Source organism: Scyliorhinus torazame, chromosome 19 (genome assembly GCF_047496885.1).
Source record: "Scyliorhinus torazame isolate Kashiwa2021f chromosome 19, sScyTor2.1, whole genome shotgun sequence".
Classification (NCBI taxonomy): Eukaryota; Metazoa; Chordata; class Chondrichthyes; order Carcharhiniformes; family Scyliorhinidae; genus Scyliorhinus; species Scyliorhinus torazame.
The window spans coordinates 74,541,041-74,567,466 of record NC_092725.1 but is presented as its reverse complement, the minus strand read 5'-3'; the positions used below and the strand labels follow the sequence as shown (position 1 = coordinate 74,567,466).

Genomic DNA, 26,426 nt, shown 5'->3' with positions numbered 1-26,426 from the left:
TCTTCCACACAGAACACTAAATGTAGTTCACTGCAGAGATTCTGGTGTCCACATGGCAGTCTGTCAGTCTCAAGATTTTCATTGTATATTCTTTGCCTGAATCCTTAACTAGTACGAGTGCAACTTAAAATCCACAACTCACATAGCGCCTCCTAAATAAAGCAACAAAGATGCGCAAAAAAGAAACAATGTGACAAGAAACAAACTGTCTCCGCTATATTTATTGGAAACAATTACACATTACACTGCTGCCTGTTGCTTTTTAAGAAACAATTTAAAAAGATATGTTGCCTTCTTTCATCTCTGAAGCTTTTCAGTTAGCCTCTTCGCCATCCCAAGGGCAGGAACAGGCAACATGGGCACTAAAACCACACCAAGATGCTGTTGTCAGTCCACATTCACTCACACAAAGGAGACAGATTTTGTTCCAGATTCATGTTTCCAAATCAATCCAAGATCTCACAGCAAGTTTCCCTTTTCAACCTTTGGTAGGACTAAAAAGAGCCAATTTCAAAGCTGGGAACTTTAGGTTGCCTGATGAACAATATAAATACACGGTAATACAGGGACTTGTTTCTCGTAATACAAACAAATATTTCATTTACAAGTTTTGTAATACAGGTCAAATAAGAGGGGAAGAAATGCATCAATGCACAGATCAGAATTAACACACAAGAGTACAAAGGAACAATGTATACCACCAATACCATTCCTAAAAACTACTTGTCAATCAAATAGTTACTATACATTTCAAATTACAAACTCCAGCATTGGAGAGGAACACTTTATGAAGCTGAATATGAAGGTTGTGGAATAATAAGAATCCCTTAGAAACCAGTCTATTCAGGGAGATACAGTACTCACCATATAGTATATCAACCAATCTGCACCCTATGTGCATTATACAATCTTTTAAAATGGAAAAAAATACTTTGTAGGATAGTTAAACAAATAACTACTTCTCAAGTATCAAGCACATGCAAATGTCAACCAACAAATTTATATAACTTTATTTGCATTGCAAAAAAGGCACAAAATAGGCATTGAACAAATAATGTTAAAGAAAAATCAATTGTTCTAATTATAGTTCCATCTCCAGGATCTTCTCTGCTGGAATAGAGAAAGAGGGCAAATACATTCTGCAATGGAATTAGGAACAGATTTAAATCACACACAAGGTGAAATTTAAGCCTATGAAAATGTGGGAAAGCAACGTTTTTAATCTTGTAATTTGGGACAGAGTTAAAGTCCTATTCAAGGAGGATTTAAAGTCAAGGGATGGCTATGCCACTTAAGTGGCTCCAATCAGGGTTTCAATCAGCTCAAGTTATGTTCCAGCATAGAAATCACTGAAGACTGCATAGTAGCCATTAAAAGATAGATTGCTTACAATTTAACTTTCAGGTGCCAATGGTATGTTTACATGTGGAGATGTATCAGGAATTAATCCCCACTGACCTGAGATTCACAGCACATAATGAGATGTCATCTTTTTACCAATTGGCCTCTGATTTTGTATGAAAGTGTACATCACAACATAAGTTTACATGCAATAACCACAAATGTTCCTGCAGGATGTTACTTAATATTATTTAATATAACAATGGCCCACAGTAGTCACACACAAAAAAAATAAATCTCCAAATCTTACAGAACAATATTAAAAATCCTCCTGTCCTTTCGGTTCTTCAGTGGTCTCCTCTTTTGAACAGTTATCAAAGGTTGATGCCTGGAGTTAACCTCAACATCTGAGAGTTACGAGATTCTAGCAGTGATGGCTGCCTTCTCCCTCTTGGGTGGAATCACAACTCTGTGCTCGGAGGAAACCGAGTGGGGATTGTCCAATCAGTGCAGACCCCTTTAGTTCTAACCTATCTGCGTTGCTGTGGATGTGATATTTCACAGCTAACATTTGTGTGAGCATTTGTCCTCATGCTGAATTGATCCAGCTGCAAGATTGCATTAAACACAACATTTAATAGGAGTCACTCTTTGGGTAATTTATTCCCTATTTACTGCCTAACAAAGTGTAAACGCTTTTATCAGGGGGGGATGTTTTTAAATCCTCATTTGGGCTCTTAGAAGACACTCATGGTTTCATACCAAGGGCCAATATGGAAAACATACAGTTAGTATGCTCATGTAGTTTGGCTTATGTCTTACATCCAGTGGAGTGTGAATAAGGGAAAAAAGAATAAGATCAAGAGAGCGAATACCCAGATCTTGCATTCTTTAAGGTGACTGTCCCTGTGAAAAGCTGAATATTTTCACATTGACAGTGACATCAATTTTAGAAAAAGATTGGCTTCTCTTGATTTCACAAAAATTAAAAGCTGTGGGACTCTACGATTCTTAAAAATAGTAACATAATTTATGGTACAGCAGAATATATTTTGGTAGCGTAGTTATACTTCCAGAAAGAGAAGATCGTGGTGTGTAAGCCCAGCTATGTCACATTGATTTACAAAAAAAAGTTGGACTGTATGGGTCTTTTTATCATTCCAAGTTCCTAACTGTGCCCCAAGAATCAAGCAAAGTTAAAAGTAACTTTGGTTGAGATTGCAAGATTTTGTTTTCATGTTTTTAGTTTAAAAGTGAAATTGGTGGTAGTGCAATCAAAAAAATCAAATTGGAAGCTCACATGTTTAAGTAGTGCTTAAAATAAAAATACATTACAAACTCACAAATATACATGTTCCAATCATGGTAATATGCTCCACATTCAATGAATTGTCAACATACCAAACAGTAGGATAAAACTGCTTTAATGTACCAGTCTTGGTATGTGGCATCTTGAGCCATTACCCTTTGGAGTGCTGTTTTCATAAGGCAGCAATGCATACATTACTTAACCCACTGGTTGTGTGTTACACATGGATTTTTCTGATCTGGACTTGGCGGTAACACTAAGGCAAGAGCAAGCAAAGACACAGGTAAAGAAAACCATAGAATTCATTTCTTCCCTTTGTATTGGAGAAAAATTACTTGTTTCCAAGAACTTGCCACTGAAAGTGAACAGGGAGTTTGTTTTTAATCCAACAATGAGAAAAACTTAGAGAAGGTTTAGGATTGTGTGTTCTTGTTGGTACAAGAGCATAACTCTACAAGGCAACAAGCAAAAATAACAGACACAGCATAATGCCTTAATTGGTGCCTCTTGGGAGTGCCCTGTAAACAAAACATTAGGCTTGTGGTGAAAATGCTGAGATTAAATTTCTAGAGCTTCTGATTTTCTTTGTTCGAGAACATGATCAACTTGTCCAGTGTAAAATTGGGAAAGACACACTTGTCTTATGTATATGACCTTGCCAACCCTGAGAACGCAGATTATTCCAACTAAATACAATGCTATTTTACAGGCGACAATGTCAACAGCGTTGATATTTTAAACTCAAGCTGTTCCACTAGATAAAGAATAAGGGGGAGGAAGCAAAAAGATAACCGTTGTTTTTAAACCACTCTCAGTATGTATCCACTTTCAATAAGAGCTCTCGGGCTAGCTGCTCAAATGAAGTATGGAATAGCACATGATGCAGATGAATCACCAACTGAAGATTCAAAGTTGGTTTTGGACCATAAAATAACCCAAATCCCTGTTCATTAAATTGCAAGATCTAAATAATTCCTAAAACAAAACCTTACTATGAAATAACCAGGAGCAATATATGAATTACCATTGTTATCTTTAGGATTTTGAAGTCGTTAGCCCTTAGATTTTAATACTCAATATTGAATCAGTCTAGCAGTTCATGGATTCACCATAGTGAAAAGAATACTGGTGCAGTAATGATGTTTTGCCGATAAATGCCTTTTGTGTGCTTTTTAAGTACGATATAGAAATACATTTTCCTCTGTATTGCCAGACAGGAGTACGTACCCTAAAGATTTCCCTAATGTGCTGGTGACATCAAGTGACAGAACATTAATATTGCACTTTTTTTTATATTGACAGGTTGGTTTATTTAACCCAATTTGATCCTTTGTGGTGTCTAGCTGTTATACCGCATATAATATATATTTAATGTTCCATCTGAACATCCTGGAAAATATGCATCGCTTAATGTAGTTTAATGGAACTTAAATATAAAAATATTTATGGTGTGACTTAACAAAAATAGACTTTACAAACAGTTTTAACTTCAGTAGCATCCAGTTTTCTCATTATTCATCCAATTACACCACTTATCCAATAAGGAGCTTTGGTCAAACAACCCAGTACAATTGAAGGTATCGTCACAACAATGTTTTAACTTTGGCTACAAGTTAATAACAATAGAAAATTTTCACAATGATTACACCCACGGACTAGAAAAGAAGCAGGGCAGTAACTCAAATGATATTTCATTGTGATTAACTGTAGTAGTAGCAAACTTCAGCTAGAAGGCAAGGAAAGCAGAACTGTAGTGACAACTTTCACATCAATCTCAGTTCTCATTTAACTGAATGATACAAATAACCATACTCATTCAGCAGAAAATTCTCTAAGCAGGGGAAAAACATGTTTTTTAAATAGGTTTGCTGCTTGTTGCTTTAGTCACAGATAGCAATATGTTACAGTTTGTGCTGTAAAAAGCTATTGATACTTTCTTGAAAAAGTATTTCCAGAAGAGTCATGTTGAATTTACAGCACAATAACATCATTCTCAAGTTATATCTGGCCTTTGATACAGTTCATGCCTGTATCATATGTTTGTCAACTAACGAAAGAAGGGATCCTGACACAGAAATAACTCTACTGTTACTCTCAACCAGTTGGGTGTGATGTATTCCATTGCCTTATGATAGCAGAGCTGATAAAAGAGCTGATAATAGTCTTTCATCAAAACAAACTGATGGGAGAGAAATCTCTTTCATATCACACTTAAGGTTATGCAGCACAAAGAATCTTTTGAATAGGGCATGTGCTATAGTGACTTCACTGATGTGAACACACTGTGTTCCCAGAATTTTGTTGACAGAAATGAAGAATAACAAAATGATGCCAATTTACACAAATATAAAATAACAATTAAAATTCTGTGGTAACACAACTTGGTGTGAAGCAGGCAAATAATAAACCGTGTCAGATCACAAAACCCACAGCAAAGTGTTCATAGATTTTGTTATCTTTGTAATAACAGGAAGGTCTGACAATGGAAACAATTGGTTTCTTGACCTGTGTAACTGGAAAAAGAATTGATATCATGACAAGGGTAATAGACAACGGCTAACATAATCCATGTGTTCCTCACTATTATTTCTCTAGTTAACTTACTGTCCATGCCCCTTACATTTGTCCCATATTCCCATAGTCTGCTCAGCCTGATTCTCACAGACGCTTATCGATACTGATCCGCAATGGCCTGCTTGAGTAGCATGGGCAGAGATCCACCACACTCTCTTACTATGGCTAGTTTCCATACAATTCACAGATTGGCTTTAATTTTTCTGAAGCTGTAGAGTAACTCCATACACCAAATGATTTAGTAAACTACTCACACAATCAAGATTGATATGCGATACAGAGGCTCTTGGATAAGTTTACCAAGTCACACTCAAGACTTCATACCCAAAAGGTAAATGTTCCAATCCCTTGCACGCAATTTGGAAAACTGCTTGTCGCCTTTTTAAATTGCCGTTGCCCGAGAAGAATTCTGAAAATTCTGCTAACTTGATTTTTGCACAACAAAAGCACCAATTTAATGATACTGTGACCTGGAAGCTCAAGGGCCGTACGATGATAACAATAATTATCATGGTCTTAAAAAAATGTGGCATGACAAGCAATCTCCAGTTTCATTTGGCACTGTTTCCCAACATTAATTACTCAGTTACTCTATTTTATGAAAAAGGTACAAATCAAAACGGCATCCATTAACAAGTTAAATACAGGAACAAGTTAATAAATAAAAATGCAAACACACAGCTTCAGCAGCGGAACTGCAAATAGTTAAGAGTGACCGACACTCACTTCACAACTGTCATCATCACCATTATGAATTACAGTGTCACAACCTAGCCATTGTAACACTAGTCTAGGAATGCTAATAATGCCAAAATCCTTTTTATCTTTTTAAACAATCATAACATCATCTCCAAATAATAAATAATAGTCGTCTTAACAAAGATCATCCAATAAATTTTTAAAAATCTAACACTTAAGTGCACCATATATTGAAACATTGGTTTGGATTTAAACTTACAAAATAAATGCATCACCTCATGCTGCAAAAATTTCTGAAACACACATTGAAATCAATTCCTGTGACTGATCACAGATGCTGAGCGATTGATGTTGATCATATGTAGGTTAATTCCATTAGTCCTTTTTTTCTGTCCCCTTTTCTCACTCTCCTACTTATGTCTCTGAGGCAAAACCAAGCAACTGTTAGCTATACTGTTTCACAGAAGTTAGTTCGTTTTCATACTCCAAAGTAATAGATGGTGGAAGGGGAAACTGAACAGCAAAGGAAGTCTTGCAGACAGGTTACTCTCTGTGCTTCATGTTGTTGTGTTTCTCAACATTGTCTCCTTTGTTCCCACCATCCAGAGGAATTGGGCTCGGCAGTGAAGCAACAGAGTAGGAAGCTCAGGGCTTTCCCAGGAGTGCATCAGTACCAAAGGAATCCTGCTTCTTTCTCCAGTGGGTGACATCCTGTGGCATGACTAGGAATGGGGAGGAGGCTTAGAAAGACATCTGAGAGGAACACATTTTGATCTGGAATGTGAGTGCTCTTGCTGGAGAGCTATATTAGGACTGCAAATTTAAAAAGAAGCAGTAAGAAATATATGTACTGACAAAGCAAAGTGGCACTGTGAAGAGAAAATCCAGATATAATGAATACTAAACAATTAACTTTTTGATCAAGTGCAAGATTTTTAAAAATCTTTTAACATCCCTTTCTTCCCTCTTCTCCGGAAGACATTCCAAGCTGATCCTTCCAGCACAAGACTGACAGGATTGGCTCTCCTGCATCTGAGCCAAGTCAGGCACTGTCTTCATCTGCTGTCCAATTTCCAGTAGGTGTGATTGGACAGCAAACAAGAACAGAAATCCTGGCCTAAATGTGGCCTTGATAGCCCTGGACAATCCAAGCTAATTGTAACAGCTATACTGCTCTTGCCACAGACAAAGTTTGAACCTGTGTAATTCCCAGTTTATATGGCTCAGTTCATCACCGTGTTAGTTAACTGAGGCATGTAAAAGGCAAATGTACTGCAAATGTATTTCTCAAAGCACTTGCCGTAACAATTTCACCCCTGTTAATCTGTTAAAGCGAACATCACGACATATCAACGGAATTTTTTCACTGACAACAATAAACTCAATGAAACTAAGGTTCATATTTAACATCACACATCATTGTCAAAAAGTGACAGATCCTTGAGGAGTTTCAAAGCAGTTACAGGAATCAGATAATTGTTATAAACCACCTGAGGTTACTGTGACTAATTAAAAACTCATTAGACTTGGTAAGTGCCAAGTAATTACTCATGAATATCTTCAAAAAATGTACATTAAACAGGATTTGTTTTCGGCACATAACTGGGTTCTTGTTGAACGTACAGCTCCAACGAATTTCAATCTGCCCGTCCCACATTTTTCCACCCTTGGTGCTTCTTAGGATTTTCGGTAAAGTGAACAGAATTTTGCTACTTTGCAGAATGACACCTTTGCTGCATGCACAAGACACATCGTGTAAAGTTAGGATATTTCACATGTTAATTAGATTGTTAGAAATTGTTTCGAACTGGGTTAAATATAACCATAAAACAAATCCAAGCAAAAATAACCAGTTGTTAAAATTTAATGTGAAGCTTGCGAATAGTGGCATGCAGTTTTACTCTGAGATATGAGGGTTACGTGTTACGGATTTACAATGACATTGGGACAGAATGTGCTGTCAAAGCAACGACAAGGCTAATGTTCTATTTCAGAAAGCCAAGTGGTAAAATATAGAACTGCATTCTAACCTTTGTAAATAATAGCTTACAAACTGTACTGAGAAACATATTGCAAACATGCATCTTCAAACCCAACAATCACACCAAAATCTAACTGAATATACAGTTATCGGCTAATTCTGCTCACTACTGTTTCCGAGGAACCAATGTGCGGTTAAATTTGAATATCCAAATGTTGCTGTCTGTGTTGCACCACATTGCTAGTAGCTTTATGAAAATGTTCTTTCCCTTAGCCTCCCAGTTTTGCTTTTAGGATCTTGCTGTGGTTGCCTGTCAATTTCGCAAGACGTTCATTACAGAAAGTTAAGTCTGACCATTGCGAGCAGCAGTATATCTTTAGTCTAGTGCTAAATGTTATTGACTAGCAATTAACCCCTCTGGCGCGGAAAATCAACTAGAAAGTAATGCATTTCATATTGACAGATCCAAAATTAACCTATCACTTGATGATTCTTTTTATAATTCTTTTCAATGGGCTCTTTCACGTTTCCAATCCTTTTGAAATATTTTCCCAACAATAAGATTTACAATATGAAGACCAGACTGTTTTGAGCTCCAAAAACAGAATTACTGGGGGAAAAAAAGAACTGTTAGTTTGGTTGCATCTGGCTGCGATGTTGAATGCTGCTGAATCGATTGTTAATTTTAAATTACAAATGGATAATGCCTGCTTAGTCGCATGGTTGCATAGTTGGTTGTTAAATTTATTTGTTGTCAAATTTATTTGTTATCTGACACAATGGATCTATTGAGAGAGGGTCTGGCTGGTGGCATTTATCCACTGATACTTAAAGTAACTAATATACAGAATGTTAAGAATAAGGTAATGTGGTACAGAATCAGTCAGAGTTAAACATAATGACAAAGGACTGAAAGGGAATAAATACAAATGATCAGTGATATGACTAAAGATACTTCACAATGGTTCCAGGCAAAATTACTTGAGTTGAAGTCTTTGTCCACGGACTCAAGGAGTATTTCCAGCATTTTTTCATTATTTGAATCATAGAGCGATGGTGTAGTGTGTTTTGAGTACAGAGAGATTCTTGGATGCTTCACTTATTGTGAAAATAATGGAACATTTTGAAATTGTAGTTGCAATGCCAAATCATGAGTGCCAAATCACTGGTGCGCAATATTTGGAAATTGTTTTGAACAGAAGAACATAAGAAATCAAAACAGGAAGAGGCCATTCAGCCCCTTCAGCCTACACCATCATTCAATAAGACCACAGCTGATCTGATGCCCTGCATCACCATGACTCCCTTGTCACCCAAAAATCTGTCTAACTCAGCCTGGAATATAGTCAATGACCCCCATCCCCACTGCCCTCTGGGAAAGAGAATTCCAAAGACTAAGGGCAGAATTTTCTCTTTTGTTTTGCACAGAGTGCCGGTCAGGTGAGAAAATCAAAACGCAGTTACACGGTCGGCTTTTCTTGCCACATTTGTGTAGCAGCCCGTGCGAAGCAAAATGGAGGTGTGACCCATGCAGTCAGCCTGGCGGGATGGGGCTGCAAAAAGCCGGCACCGCAGGGGATCCCGAGATCGTGTGGCACCATTTTTAAATGGCGTGTCCACCCCCCCACACACAGACAGAGGAAACCCCCCCCCCTCCCCCCCATGGACACAGGGAATAAAGGTTCCCCAGAGGAGCACCCCCAGCATTGCCTCCTCAGGGTGCCAGGATATTGTCCAGCCATATCCCTGCCTCCCTGGAGGAGGAGGAGGGGGGGGGGGGGGCTATAGTTTGCCTCTGCCATGTTCTGTTTGTCTGGTTCACGTTAAAAAAAAACAGTTGTGGTCGGCTTCCGGCGGGGTAGAGAGCGGTCGCGGGTGGAGAAGCTCCTGGGGGGAAACAAAGTTGTGTCCCGCTCCTCGCCGAGAACTTGCAGCCAAGCGTGCAAATTCACCCGTTTGGACCCCCCGCAACAAGAGAGTGGGGACGCCGAAAAACCCGCACTCCTAAGCTCATTAGAACAGGAGAACTGGGTGCTCGGGAGTGAAGCGATCCGGCGGCAGCCCCCCCAAATGCATGGCAGAACGAGCGGAGGCCCGGACCAAAGCGGGGACCGAGCCAGCAGCAGGGACCAAGCCAGCGGCAGGGACCGAACCAGCAGCAAGGACCGACCCCTCCCCCCTCCCCCCAACCCCCGCCACCGATCACCACGAGGCAGGAACAAAGAGGGACTCCCGGCCCGGCCAGAAGCCTCTCTCTCTCGGCCCTGGGTGACTGAGGGAAAAGAAAAAAGAACTCCCCCTTTTTCAAAAACAAAACTTTGAAAAGAAAACTTTTAAAGAGAAAGAAATGTTTTCACTTTTAAAAAAAAACATTCTCTAGAAAAGAATTTTATTTTTAAAAATGGTAACGGAGAGAAGGGAGGGGAAAAGAAAAAGAGGGGGGGAAAGGGGGAAAAGAAAGGAAAAAAAGTGAGGGGAAGAAAAAAGGTGGCTAAAATGTGCCAGAAGGGAGCCAAAGCAGAGGGAGAAGGGGCACCAAAAGCAGACGGGGCAATGTGCGAGCCCGTTCAGACGAGCTAATCAGCGCACGAAGCGGCGGAACGGAAGGTTCGCCGCAACAAAAAGAATTGGGCAGACAGGAGCATTTTCCCCCTGGGCCAGGGGGGAACTGGAACTGGAAGGCAGCCTTTGCCGAGGCGCTGAAGGAACATCAGCAGGAAAACAAGGCAGAGGCGAGAGCAGACATAGAGGCCGCAGTGCAGGCAGCAGTGGTCAAGGCCCTGGCGGAGGTGCAGCTTGCCCTGGGCAGAGCAGAGGAGAAACTGGAAGCCCAAGAGGCGACCATTAAGGAGCTGGAGGAAGCCGCGACTGACATGAGCGACCGGATCACGGCCCTGGAGAAGGAGGTGGCGAGACTGGGCAAAACACAGGGGAGCCTGAAGGGCAGAGTGGACGATCAGGAAAACCGTTTGAGAAGGCAAAATGTAAGGATAGTTGGGTAGAAACCCCACAGCAAACATGGCCGAGATACTGGGCAACTTAGTGGGCAGGAAAACTTTCCCCAACCCACCAGAAATGGACAGAGCACACCGGTCGCTGCACCCGAAGCCCAAGGCAGGGGACCACCCGAGAGCAGTTATAGCAAAACTGCACCGGTACAAAGACAGGGAAACAATCCTGCGCTGGGCCAGGCAAAACAGAACCTGCAAATGGGAAGGACACTCCATTAGAGTTTACGAGGACATTGGGACAGACCTCGCCAGGAGACGGGCCGAAATCAATAGAGCGAAAGCAGCTCTTCACAAGACCGACGTGCGTTTTGGTATGCTGTACCCAGCGACACTCTGGGTCACATACCAAGAAAGAGAATACTTCTTCACAGCCCCCGCCAAAGCAAACAAGTCTGTCGAGGAACATGGGCTGGAAAACCAGCAGCTAGGGTAGAAATAAGGGGGCCCTGGCAAGGGGCAACAACACGCCGACGGGGGGAGGGGCGAGGGGTGAGGGTGAGGCAATGCCCCCACCCCCACCACGGCGAGTGCACCCTGAACAAAAAGCAAACCACTGCCCGAGGGACCGCTTCAAGTGGGAGACCAGGCCCCAGCACGAGGGAACGAGGGTAGCGGAGAAGGGAGAGCAAGCAAGAGGAGTGCAGGGTAGGACGGGGGAAGAGCGGGCAGAAAACCGTAGAGGTCGGGCAAGGACGAAGCGAGACAGTAACTCCCGAGAGGGGGGCCACCACACTAGCAGGAAAGCTAGCATGGGGGACATCCAACAAAGCAGGGCCGCAGCGCGCCCCCAACAGGGGGGGAAGGCGACAGGCAGGGGGTGGGGGGGGGGAACCACTTAACAGAGGTGGGAGAGCAAACGGGGATAGAATCAGGGGAAAGAGGGAAAAGGAGGGGTATACGGGAGAGGGGGAGAAAATGGAGAGACCGGGGGGAGGGGGGGAAGAGACACACAGAGAAGGAGGGACAAACAAGGCCAGAAAAGGAATAGCAATAGGGCTACAAAGTGCCACAACCAAGGGCTCGAAAAAAAAGGAATCGCTGCAAGCATCCTCCCAGTACGGTCTCTGGCCGAAGGGAGACCCCAGAGTGCAGGGGGCTGCCCGCGTGGCAGACACACAGTGGGCGGCCAAGTCGGGTGCCCCCTGGACAAAGGGAAAACCCGGAGTGTAGGGACCCGACCGCATGGAGAGAGCAGTGACAGCGGCCATCCTGGACGGCCCCCTAACAAAGGGAAACCTCGGAGGGCAGGGGCGCATCCACCAGGTAAGTATGGTTAATCCCACAGGAGCAGGGGGACAGAAGCCCCCCACCAGCATAGTCACCTGGAACGTAAGGGGACTCAACGGCCCAGTGAAAAGATCCAGAGTCCTCACCCACCTAAGAAATATGAAGGCCGACATAGTCTTCCTTCAAGAGACACACCTGAGAGAGCATCACCGACTGCGGGTAAGAAAGGGCTGGGTGGGACAATCCTACCATTCCTGTTACGGGACGAGGGCCAGGGGGGTGGCGATATTGATCAGCAAGAGGACGATGTTTAGGGCGACAAAGACGGTTACGGACCCAGGAGGACGGTATATCATGGTCCGCGGGGCCCTGGATGGGGCACCGGTAGTACTAGTTAACGTGTACGCGCCCAACTGGGACGACACGAGCTTCATCAAGGAGACCATGGCAGAAATCCCTGACATAGCGACGCACCGGCTAATCATGGGGTGGGGACTTCAACTGTGTTCAGGATCCAACGACAGACAGGGCAAACCCCAAAATGGGGAAAACCTCAAGCATGGCAAGGGAACGGGAACTTGGTTACTTTAAAAAAAAAAATTTTTATTGAAGTTTTCACAAAATATCAACAACAAAATGAGAAAGGAACCCAATAGAATTAAATATAAAACAACCCCCGTACCCCCCTCCCCCTATACATAAATAATAAATTAACACCCCGAATTAACACAAAGCAAACATATACACCCCCTCAGATCCCCCAGTATAGACAAACAAAAATAAAAAGAACCCCCCCCCGGGTTGCTGCTGCTGCTGACCATTGTCTACCGCTGACCATTGTCTACCGCTCTGCCAGGAAGTCCAAGAACAGTTGTCACCGCCTGACGAACACTTGCACCGATCCCCTCAAGGCAAATTTCTCCCTCTCCAATTTAATAAACCCCACCATATCGTTGACCCAGGATTCCAGGCTTGGGGGCCTCGCATCCTTCCACTGAAGAAGAATCCTTCGCCGGGCTACCAGGGACGCAAAGGCCAGAATACCGGCCTCTTTCGCTTCCTGCACTCCCGGCTCCCCTGCAACCCCAAATATTGCGAGCCCCCAGCCCGGGTTGACCCTGGATCCTACCACCCTCGACACCGTCCTTGCTACGCCCTTCCAAAACTCCTCCAGCGCTGGGCATGTCCAGAACATATGGGTGTGGTTTGCTGGGCTCCCTGAGCACCTAACACACCAGTCCTCACCCCCAAAAAACCGGCTCATCCTTGTCCCGGTCATGTGTGCCCTGTGCAGCACCTTAAACTGTATCAGGCTGAGCCTCGCGCAAGAAGAGGGCGAGTTCACCCTCCCAAGGGCATCTGCCCACGTCCCCTCCTCGATCTCCTCCCCCAACTCCTCCGCCCACTTACCTTTCAACTCCACCACCGAGGCCCCCGCCTCCTCCTGCATCACCTGGTAGGTTGCTGAGATCTTCCCCTCTCTAACCCACCCCCCCCGAGAGCACCCTGTCCTGTACTGTGCGTGGCAGCAGCAGCGGGAATTCCACCACTTGGCGCCTGGCAAACGCCCTTACCTGTAGATACCTAAAGGTCTTCCCCGGGTGGGTGCCCATACTTCTCCAGCTCAACCAGGCTCGCGAACTTCCCATCCACAAACAGGTCCCCCAACCTTCTTAGCCCAGCCCTGTGCCACCCCGGAAACCCTCCATCTATTCTCCCTGGGACAAACCGGTGGTTCCCCCGTATTGGGGTCCACACCGAGGCCCCCACTTCCCCCCTGTGCCGCCTCCACTGCCACCAGATTTTGAGGGTCGCCGCCACCACCGGGCTCGTGGTATACCTCATTGGAGGGAGCTGCAGCGGCGCCGTGGCCAGCACTTTCCAGATTCGTACCCTCACAAGACGCCGTCTCCAGCCTCTTCCATGCAGCCCCCTCCCCGTCCATCACCCACTTGTGTACCATCGCCACATTGGTGGCTCAGTAGTACCCACAGAGGTTGGGCAATGCCAGCACCCCCCCCCATCCCTACTCTGCTTCAGGAACACCCTTCTCACCCTCGGAGTCCCTCGCGCCCACACAAACCCAGTTATGCTCCTATTGACCCGTCTAAAGAAGGCCTTCGGGATAAGAATGGGGAGGCACTGGAACAGGAACAAAAACCTTGGGAGTACCGTCCCTTGACTGACTGCACCCTACCCGCCAGGGACAGTGGCAACGCGTCCCACCTCTTAAACTCTTCCTCCATTTGCTCCACTAGCCTCGTGAAATTAAGTCTATGCAGGGCCCCCCAGCTCCTGGCTACCTGGACCCCCAAATACCTGAAGCTCCTCTCCGCCCTTTTTAGTGGGAGCTCGCCAATCCCCCTCTCCTGGTCCCCTGGGTGAACCACAAACAACTCGCTCTTCCCCATGTTGAGCTTGTACCCTGAGAAATCCCCAAACTCCGAGGATCCTCATTACCTCCGGCATTCCCCCCACCGGGTCAGCCACATATAGCAGCAAGTCGTCCGCATAGAGTGGCACCCTATGCTCCTCCCCACCCCGCACCAACCCCCTCCAGTTCCTTGACTCCCTCAGTGCCATAGCCAGGGGTTCAATCGCCAGTGCGAAGAGCAGGGGGGGCAGGGGACACCCCTGCCTCGTCCCTCGATGCAACCAAAAGTACTCAGACCTCCTCTTGTTCGTCGCCTCACTCGCCATCGGGACCTCGTACAACAGCCTAACCCACCTGACGAACCCCTCCCCAAACCCGAACCTCTTCAGCACCTCCCACAAGTACCCCCACTCTACCCTATCGAAGGCCTTCTCAGCGTGCATCGCCACCACTATCTCTGCCTCCCCCTCCCTCGCCGGCATCATAATAACGTTCAGGAGCCTCCGCACATTCGCGTTCAACTGCCTCCCCTTCACGAACCCCGTCTGGTCCTCGTGGATCACCTGCGGCACACAGTCCTCAATTCTCGTGGTTAAGACCTTCGCCAGCACCTTGGCATCTACGTTTAACAACGAAATCGGCCTGCAAGACCCACACAGCAGGGGATCCTTGTCCCGCTTCAGGATCAAGGAAATCAGTGCCCGGGACATCGTCGGGGGAAAAGCCCCCCCTCCCTTGCCTCATTGAAGGTCCTAACCAGCAACGGGCCCAACAGGTCCACATATTTTTTGTAGAATTCGACCGGGAAACCATCCGACCCTGGTGCCTTCCCCGTCTGCTTGCTCCCTATCCCTTTGGCCAGCTCCTCCAGCCCAATCGGTGCCCCTAATCCTGCCACCATCCCTCCTCCACCTTCGGGAACCTCAATTGGTCCAGAAAGAGGCCCATCCCTCCCTCCTCCAGTGGGGGCTCGGACCGATACAGTTCCTCATAAAAGTCGCTGAAGACCCCATTGATGCCACCCCCACTCCGCATCACACTTCCTCCCCTATCCTTAACTCCTCCGATCTCCCTAGCTGCATCTCGCTTCCGAAGCTGATGCGCCAGCATCTGACTTGCCTTTTCCCCATATTCATAAATCGCCCCCTGGGCCTTCCTCCACTGCACCTCCGCCTTCCTGGTGGTCAACAGGTCGAATTCGGCCTGGAGGCTACGCCTCTCCCTCAACAGTCCCTCCTCAGGCACCTCCGCATACCTCCTGTCTACCCTCACCATCTCCCCCACCAGCCTTTCCCTCTGCTCTTTCCTCTCCTTGTGGGCCCTAACGGGGATCAGCTCTCCCCTAACCACTGCCTTCAGCGCCTGCCAGACCATCCCCACTCGGACCTCCCCGTTATCGTTGGCCTCCAGGTATCTCTCTATGCTTCCTCGAACCCGCTCACTTACCTCCTCGTCCGCCAACAGCCCCAACTCCAAGCGCCACAATGGGCGCTGGTCCCTCTCCTCCCCCAGCTCTAGGTCTATCCAATGCGGGGTGTGATCCGAAATAGCTATCGCTGAGTACTCGGTATCCTCTACTCTCGCTATCAGCGCCCTGCTCATAATAAAAGTCGATCCGGGAATAGGCCTTATGAACATGCGAGAAGAATGAAAATTCCCTAGCCCCCGGCCTTGCAAATCTCCAAGGGTCCATCCCTCCCATCTGGTCCATAAACCCCCTCAGCACTTTAGCCGCTGCCGGCTTCCTACCCGTCCTAGACCTGGAGCGGTCCAGTGCCGGATCCAACACCGTGTTAAAGTCCCCCCCCCCCCATTATCAGGCCCCCCACTTCCAAGTCCGGGATCCGACCCAACATGCGCCGCATAAAACCCGCATCGTCTCAGTTTGGGGTGTACACGTTGACCAGCACCACCCTCTCCCCTTGCAGCTTACCACTTACCATTACATACCTGCCGCCATTGTCTGTCACAATGCTCAACACCTCGAACGACACCCTCTTTCCCACCAAGATCGCCACCCCCGATCTTTAGCATCCAGCCCCGAATGAAACACCTGACCTACCCACCCCTTCCTCAATCTTACCTGGTCTGCCACCTTCAGGAGTGTCTCCTGGAGCATGACCACATCCGCCTTCTGCCCCTTCAGGTGCGCGAACAACCGGGCCCGCTTGACCGGCCCGTTCAGTCCCCTTACATTCCAGGTTATCAGCTGGATCAGGGCGCTACCCGCCCCCCTCCCCCACCGACTAGCCATAACCCCTCCTCGGCCAGCCACGCGCCTGCACCCCACACCCGGCCCGTTCCCCACAGCGGCAGACCCCCGTCCCAACCCCCTCTACTCGCTCCAGCTCCCCCTTGACCATAGCAACAGCAACCCGGTTCCTTGTAGGTGACCCACAGTCGCGCCGGCTGCAGCATGCCAAACTTCACCCCCTTCCTGTGCAGCACTGCCTTCGCCCGGTTGTACCCGGCCCTCTTCTTCACCACCTCCGCGCTCCAGTCCTGATATATTCGAACCACCGCATTCTCCCACCTTCTGCTCCTTTCTTTCTTGGCCCATCCGAGCATGCACTCCCGATCAGCGAACCGGTGAAACCGCACCAACACCCCCCGCAGCGGCTCATTAGCCTTGGGCCTCCTCGCCAGCACTCTATGGGCCCCTTCCAGCTCCAGGGCCCTCTGGAAGGATCCCACTCCCATCAGCGAGTTTAACATGGTGACCACATAGGCCCCCACGTCCGGCCCCTCCAGCCCCTCCGGGAGGCCCAGGGTTCGCAGATTCTTCCGCCTCGACCGATTCTCCATCTCCTCGAACTGTTCCTGCTATTTCTTGTGGAGTGCCTCGTGCGCCTCCACCTTTACCGCAAGGCCCAAGATCTCGTCCTCGTTGTCGGAGATCTTTTGTCGAGCCTCTCGGATCGCCACCCCCTGGGCCGTCTGGGTCTCCAGCAGCTTATCAACAGAAGCCTTCATCGGCTCCAGCAGGTCCGCTTTAATCTCCTGAAGCAGCGCTGGATAACCTCCTGCTGCTCCTGCGTCCACTGCATCCACGCCACCTGGTCCCCACCCACCGCCATCTTGCTCTTCTTCCCTCGCACTTTCTTTGGGTTCACCACCACTTTTTTAGTAGCCACGCTCCTGGTCCAAGCCACACACTGTCGGGGGAATGTTGCAGTCTTATTTCCACACCGGGAAATGTCGAAAGAATGCCCTTGGGGGCCCTGAAAAGAGCCCAAAAGTCCGTTCCAAGCGGGAGCAGCCGAACGTGCGACTTAGCTCTGCTTAGCCGCAACCAGAAGTCTGAACTCAGTCACTTTATGGAGCAGATGGGAGTGGTAGACCGCTGGAGGTATGCCCACCCAGGGGAGAAGGAGTTTTCCGTCTTCTCCCCAGTACACAACGTATACACCAGAATTTACTTCTTTGTGGTGGGGAAAACGGTGCTTCCGGGGATAGACAAAGTGGAATACTCCGCAATTGTGATATCAGACCACGCTCCACACTACATGGACGTGAGGCTGGAGACGGGCAGGGCCCAACGCCCCACATGGAGGTTGGACATTGCCCTACTAGCTGACAAGGCCTTCAACTAAAATATATTGTGGGCCATAGCAGAGTACACGGAGAACAATCAAAACGGGGAGGTCTCACCCTCCACGTTCTGGTTAGCGCTAAAGGACGTGCTAAGAGGGGAAATCATCGCTTTCAACATGAAGAGACAGGGAGGAAAGGGCGGCTAGGCAGCAGCTGGTCGACTCCATACTGGAGGTAGACCGTAAATACTCCGAGGCCCCGACCGTCGAGCTCCTGGCGGAGAGGAAAGAGCTAGAAAGGAACTTTGATCTGCTCCCCACCAGGAAAGCAGTGCACCAACTCCGCCAGTAACGTGGGACCCTGTACGAACACGGACATAAAGCCAGCTGCCTGCTGGCACACCAGCTGAGAAAGCAGGCAGCCACCAGAGAAATTGCACAAATCAGGAATACCAGAGGCACATTAGAAACAGAACCGGAAAAGATTAATAAAACCTTCAAGTCCTTCTACCAAGGGCTGTACACCTCAGAGCCCCCAATGGGGGAGTCCGGGATGAAACGGTTCCTTGATGGACTGGACATCCCAGTCGTGGGGGAGGGCAAAAAAAGGGGCTTGGAAGCACCACTAGCACTGGGAGAGATCATGGACAGCATTAGCTCCATGCAGGCGGGGAAGACGCAGGGACCAGACGGGTTCCCTGCGGACTTCTACAAAAGATTCGCGACAGCACTGGCCCCGCACCAGCGGGAGATGTTCACTGACTCGCTAGCTAGGGGCACACTGCCACCCACGCTAGCACTGCTACTCACTGATACCTAAGAAAGATAAAGATCCAGCGGAATGTGGGTCATACAGACCCGTCTCACTGCTGAACTCGGATGCCAAAATACTGGCCAAAGTCCTAGCCAAAAGGCTCGAAGACTGCGTACCTGAGGTGGTCGCAGAGGACCAGACGGGCTTTGTCAAAGGTAGACAGCTAACCTCGAACATCAGGCGCCTGCTGAACGTGATAATGACCCCATCCAAGGAGAGAACACCAGAGGTGATCGTCTCCCTAGACTCAGAAAAGGCCTTCGACAGAGTCGAATGGAAATACCTCAGAGGTACTGGAGCGGTTTAGGCTTGGAACAGGGTTCACCTCCTGGGTAAAGCTCCTATACAACGCTCCCATGGCGAGCGTACGGACCAACAATACCAACTCCCGATACTTCCAGCTGCACAGGGCCACGAGACAAGGATGCCCACTGTCCCCGCTGCTGTTCGCTCTAGCGATCGAGCCACTAGCAATCACGCTCAGAGCAGCAAAGCGCTGGAGGGGATCCGAAGGGGCGGCAGAGAGCACAGAGTCTCACTCTATGCGGATGACCTGCTCCTCTACATTTCGGACCCACAAAGCAACATGGACGGAATCATCACGCTCCTGAAAGTGTTTGGCGCCTTCTCGGGCTACAAACTCAACATGAGCAAAAGCGAGACCTTCCCGGTACACCCACAAGTAGGTGGGGCAGCACTAATGGGACTGCCGTTTAAACAAGCCCAACACAAATTCCGCTACCTGGGGATCCAAATAGCCCATGACAGGAAAGGGATCCACAAATGGAACCTCACCAGTCTGACAGAGGAAGTAAAAACGGACCTGCAAAGATGGAACACACTCCCACTCTCCCTCGCGGGGAGAGTCCAGATGATCAAAATGAACGTGCTGCCCAGGTACCTCTTCCTATTCAGATCCATCCCGATCTACATCCCCAAGGCCTTTTTCAAAGCACTAGACAAACTAACCATGGCGTTCGCATGGGGGGGGGGGGGGGGGGGAAGAATGCTAGGATCCCAAAGAAGGTCCCACAAAAAACAAAATCCAGTGGGGGGGCTAGCCCTCCCAAACCTACAATTCTACCACTGGGCGGCGGCGGCCGAGCGAATAAGGGGATGGATCAAGGAGCCAGAAGCCGAATGGGTGCGCGCGGAGGCTAACTGCATGGGGCCCTCCCTTCGGGCCCTCGCCACGGCAGCACTCCCTTCCCCACCCAAAAAACACTCCAGCAACCCGGTGGTGATAGCCATCCTCCAATCCTGGAACCAACTACGGCAGCAATTTGGCCTGCCCAACATGTCAGACAAAGCTCCCATCTGCAACAACCATAGGTTCACACCAGCGCTGACTGACATCACCTTTAAAAAGTGGGGACATGACGGAGGGACACTGACAGTCAGGGACCTATACATGGACAGCAGGATCGCAACACTGGACGAACTGACAGAGAAATTCCAGCTAGCCAGGGGGAACGAACTAAGGTACCTGCAACTCAAAAACTTCCTGAGAAAGGAGACAAGGACGTACCCACAATCGCCACGACAGACATTACTGGAAGAGTTACTTGACGCAAGCATCCAAGATAAAGGGAACTGTAGCGACATGCATGAGCGACTGGTAGAAACGGCACTGGACGCAACAAGAAAGAAATGGGAGGAGGACCTGGGGGGTGAAATAGGATGGGGACTCTGGAGCGAAGCACTGCACAGGGTCAACACCACCTCCACTTGCGCAAGGCTCAGCCTGACGCAGCTAAAAGTGGTACATAGAGCCCACTTAGCAAGAACCTGTATAAGCACCCGTACAAGAACGTATGAATAGGTTCTTCCCGGAGGTGGAGGATAGATGTGAACGGTGCCAAGGAGGCCCGGCCAACCACGCCCACATGTTCTGGTCTTGCCCAGACTTGCAATGTGCTGGACAGCCTTCTTCGAGACAATGTCCAAAGTGGTGGGGATGAGGGTGGAGCCATGCCCGAAAGTGGCAGTCTTCGGGGTATCAGACCAGCCAGATTTATTCCTGGGGAGGAGGGCGGACGGCCTTGCCTTTTCCTCCCTGATCGCCCGCCGTACAATCCTGTTCAGCTGGCGGTCAGCAGCACCACCCAAAGCTGCAGACTGGCTGTCCGACCTCTCGGAATCTCTCTAAATGGAGAAAATCAAATTCGCCATCCGAGAATCTGATGACGGCTTCCACAGAACATGGGAGCCATTCACCCAATTGTTCCGGGACCTGTTTGTGGCCAACGTACAAGCAGAAGAATAGCCAGGTAGCCAAGAATCAGGGGAAAGTAGCCAAAGCATGAGAGGGAGAGATAGAGGGGGGGGGGGCGGGGCAGCTAAACCTAAGAGGAAAGAAAAGCAAACCACAGGAGCGGGGGGGGGGGGGGGGGGGGTTGCGGGGGCAGAAGCAGGGGGGAAGGGGGGGAAAGAGGGAAGGGACAGGGAACAAGAGAGGAGAACCAGGGAGGTGCGGGGGAGGCAGAGGAATGACAGCCAGAAGGAGGGCACGGGAAACGATAACAAACTTGGCATCTGCAGGAACAGAGAGTAAGGAGAATACAAGTGAAAGACGGGAGGAACGGCTGAAGCGGAGGTGAGCGCGAGACGACAACGGCAGCGAGATCCGTCCAGGAGAAGCAAGTGACAATACCAACACCAAACCCATTTGGGTATTGCCCACTGTGATTGTTTCTCCGGCACCCAAATGTATATTTACCTCCACAATCTCCACCCCCCTCCCCCCTGCCTCCCCCCCCCCCCCCCACACAAACAGTTGGCTACCTATTTGTTGTAAATAATTTTGCCAGTTGTACAGAGTTGCTGCTGTTGAGTTGGTGCACAATACCCTACCAGTTAATGTATTTTATTTTTTATTTATTATTACTTTTTTTTTGGTATGTTTGGGTGTGCCCTTCCCTTCTATATATGTGTATATATATATATTTCTTATTCTGTGTACATAACGGTAAATATACTTTGTTCAAAAACTCAATAAAAAAACATTTATTAAAAAAAAGTTGTCCACCTCGCTGACTTGACATCGACAAGGGGTGGGGGGGGGGGGGGGGGGGGAAGAGAGAAATTCCTTATCTGCAGGAACGATATAGCGAGGAATCTCACTTTTCTCGCTTTCAAACTGAATGTGAAATTCTACCATGTTATGATCACTCTTGCCTAGATGATCCTTTCCCATGAGTTAATCCTAACTCATTATACATTACCAGGTTCAAAATAACCTGTTCCCTGGTAGGTTCCAGAACATATTGTCCTACAAAATTGTGCCAAATACATTCTATGGACTCATTTACTAGCTACCTTTGCCAATTTCATTTGTCCAACTGATGTAAAGATTAAGGTCATCCATAAATATTGCAGTATCTTTCTTGCAAGCTCCCATTATTTCTTTATTTTCTGTCCTGAGTAGCTACTAGTAGGGGTTTTAGGGATTACTCCCACCAGTGACATTTTGTCTTTGCTATTTGTTATCTTCACTCAATCCTGATCTTCTGAACGAAGTTCATCTTTCCATTGTACTGATTTAATCATTTAGTTTAGAGCCCCCTCTACACCCTCAGTTATACAATTCACCAGGGCACTGGTACCGGTGGCCAGGTTCAGATGAAGGCCATCCTAGGGGTGCAATTCCATCTTTTCCCAGTACAGGTGCCTGTGTCCCATGAAATAAACGCCAATTCTCCCACATCAATCTTTGAGCCACGTCTTCAACTCTCTGGTCTCATTTACTCTAATGCTAATTTGATCACAGCTCAATTAGTAATCCAGAGATTATTACTTTTGTGGCTCTGCTTTTTTAATTTAGGCCTTAGTTGCTCATACTCTCTTGGCAGAACCCCTTTCTTCGTCCTACCTATGATGTCGATATCCACGAGGACCACAGCTACTGGATCCTTTCCTTCCACTCCAAATTCTTCTCTAGCCTTAAGATGTCCTTAACCCTGGCACTGGGCAGGCAACACAGCCCTTGGGACTCCACCCTAGGTTGCAAAGAATCTTATTTATCCCCCTAACTACACGGTCTCCTACTAAAATTACATTCCTTTTAACATCTCCGACTTGAATAGCCTCCTGCGCTATGTTGCTGTGGTCACTTTGCTGATTGTCCCTGCTCTCATCCACACAAGCCACACGAACCTCAAACCAATGGAAAATTGCATGAGCTGAGGCTCATCCACTTACTACCTTCTGGATTCCCACTCCTGCCTTACTCGCAGTCACACCATTGAGATCTCAACTTACAAACAATATCTCTTTGAAAGGGTAACCCAGGAGTGGTGTGAGAACAGACTACAGAAATGCCCTTCTATCCCTTCTTGTTGGGGGGGGTAGCATCTGTCTGGCTATGCCAAATCCTTTCCCACAATTATCAACCTCAATGTCATTGTTTAATCAGCACGTTGAGGATCATGCATGAACCTGCAACCTATCACACTACACCAGTGCCAAAAACACTGTTCTGTCTCAATGTTTGCAATGTTTGGAACATCTGCTGAGGCCACTGAATAGCAAGAATAGAGCCTGCAGAAAGCATGCACATATGAATGCAACATCTGGCGTTCGAGACTGAGGATGACATTTTTCTTTTACCCAAAATTAAAATCATATGACTGAATGTGAATAAAAATATGAATTACAGCCAACAGTTCAGGTCAAAGCTTTGCAATCCTATCACAATGAGAATCCGGGGGAAAACTCTCTTCAGGTTGGAGTCATATCCGACTAAAAGGAAGATGGCTGTGGTTGTTGGAGGCCAATCATTTCAGTACTGGGACATCACTGCAGGAATTCCTCAGCATAGTGTGCTAGGCCCAACTATCTTAAGCTGCTTCATCAATGATCTTTATAAGGTAGGAGGTGAGGATGTTTGCTAATGATTGCACAATGTTCAGCGTCATTCACGACTCCTCAGATACTGAAGCAGTCTGTATCCAAATGCAGCAAGACCTGGACATGATCCAGGCTTGGGGCTGAAAAGTAGCAAGTAACATTCGTGCCATTAAAGTGCAGACAATGACCATATCCACAAGAGAGAATCCAACCAACATGTCTTGACATCCAATGACATTACCATCGCCAAATCCCCCATTATCTCCTGGGAGTTACCATCGAACAGAAACGGAACTGGACTAGCCATATAAATAGTGTGGCTACAAGAGCAGGTCAGAGGTTAGGAATCCTGCAGTAAGTAACTCATCTCCTGACTACCCAAAGCCTGGTCCACCATCAAAATAATACAAGTCAGGAGTGTGATTGAATACACTCCACTCATCTGGATGAGTGCAGCTCCAACAACACTCAGGAAACTCTGCAGTATGAAGGACAAAGTAGTCCATTTGATTGGCACCCCATCCACAAACACTCCCTCCCTCTACCACTGGTGCACAGAGGCAACAGTGTGTATCATCTACACCACCTGGAAGTTCCCCTCCAATCCTCACAACATCCTGACTTGGAACCATATTGCTGTTCCTTCACTGTCGTTCGATCAAAATCCTGTATCTCCCTCCCCAACAGTACTGTCGGTGTACCTCCACCACATGGGCTGCAGCCTTTCAAGAAGGCAGATCTCCACAACCTTCTCAAGGGCAATTAGGGATGGGCAATAAATACTGGCCTTGCCAGCAATGCCCACACCCCATGAATGAAAAACAAAAAAACAGGCAACCATGAACATCTCAGTCCTCATAAGATGGTGGAGCCCAGCATACAAGTGCAAAAGACAAGCCTGAAACATTCACAACCATCTTAAGCCAAAAGTACTGAGTAGATGATTCACTCCATGTGATATCAAAAAATAGCTGTGTGTTGGGCATAGTGAAGCCTACAGACCCTTACAACATCCCAGATGTTGTGCTCAAGACTTGTGCTCCACAGCTAGCCACGCTGTTCCAGTACAGCTACAAGATTGGCATCTACCTGACAATGTGAAAAACTATCTTGTTCATTAAAAGTAGTACCAGCTCAACCCAGCCAATTACCATCGTATCAGGCTATTCTCCATCAAAAGCAAAACAATTGAAAAAAATCATCAACATTCTTATTAAGCTGCATATATTTAATAATAACCTACCCACTAACACTCACGATTGGATTTCAGTTGAACCACTCAACTCTAGACCTCAGTACATCTCTGTTCAAACATGGACATAATACTAGAATACTAGAAGGTGAGATCAATGGTCTTCAAGACAGAGTGTGACATCAAAGGAGTCCTAGTCAATGGGAATCAGATGGGATACTTTCTACAGGCTAGAGACATTCATAGACCAAAGAAAGATAGTTGGGGTTATGGAGACCCATCATCTCAGCTTCAGGACATCGTTTCAAGAGTTCTTCATGGCAGCATTCTAGGCCCAACCGTTTAACTGACTCATTAATTTCCTTCCACCCTTCGTAACATGGCCTTGCTCACTGACGGTCAACTCCATTTACAATTTCTCAGATAGTGAAGCTGTCTACCCCAGCGTGTCAGAAGACATTTCATTGGCTGAAAAGTGCTTTGGGGCATCCTGAAGTTATGAAAGGCACTGTGTAAGTAGAAGTTCTTCTAATCACCTTTCCTCCACGTTCAATGACATCACCATCACCGGGTACCCCACCGTCTACATCCGATGGGAGAAGCGGGAGGGGAAACACATCTTTGACCAGAAACTTAACTGGATCCGCTGCACAAATAGCTACCAGATTAGGCCTGAGGCTGCACTGACTCCTCAAAGCCTCTTCACCAGCTGCAAGGCACAAGTCAAGAGTGTGATGGATAGATGCAGCTGTGCCAACACTTAAGCAGTTGGAAAGCTTCCAGGAAATAACAGTCTGCTTGATCAGCTTCCCATCCACTAGCTTAAACATCCACTCCCTTTACCAACAGTGTAGTGTAGCTGCAGTGTGAACCTTTCTACAGAATACACTAAAGCACCTGCAAACCTTCAATCACCACCACCTAACAAAAGCAGTGAGTGCATTGTAAAGCCATCAATTCCAAGATCACCTCCAAGTCACACATCATCCTGCATTGGACAAATATTGCCATTCCTTCCTCATTGCTGGGTCAAAATCCATTATTGGAGTACCTTAACTACATGGACTGCAGGCATTCAAGAAAAAGGCCCACCACTAACCTCTTAAGGGCTTGGATGAGCAAGAAATGTTGGCCTTGGCAGTGGTACCAATCCCCCAAGAATGAGTTTTCAAAAAGGGATACTTTGATCCCGGACTGGAGAGTCTTTGTGAGGATGTGGGGGTACTGGATGAATGAGAGCAGAAGGGAAGCACGGGATTGTGAAATGCCTTTCCTCCCAGCAGAAATGGCTGTGTGTGGGTCCAAAGTCTACGGACCCTGAACAGCTGGGTACTTCCTTGAAAAGGATGCTGAAGGAAAATCAAAATGACAGCGAGGCTCTTGGGCCATTCTCTGAGGATGCAAGGTATCTAATATTTGTGACTGTCAATTCTTCAGCTCTCATTGAGAGCAGCAACAGTCTTATCTATCTCCTTTCCATTGGTCATGTGCAACAAGTCTCTGAAACCCCAACCTCTGACTGC

The 26,426-nt window shown here is 47.4% G+C and overlaps 1 protein-coding gene across 1 annotated transcript in view; it reads right to left on the bottom strand.

The window, feature by feature from the left end:
- Positions 1 to 203: 203 nt before the first annotated feature.
- The window catches only part of LOC140396225 (protein bicaudal D homolog 1-like), a 322,819-nt gene continuing 296,596 nt past the window's right edge, over positions 204 to 26,426 (bottom strand). The window contains exon 9 of the mRNA XM_072484546.1: positions 204 to 6,736. The gene's annotated coding sequence lies outside the window, so the exon portion shown is untranslated. The remainder of the gene's footprint in view (positions 6,737 to 26,426) is intronic.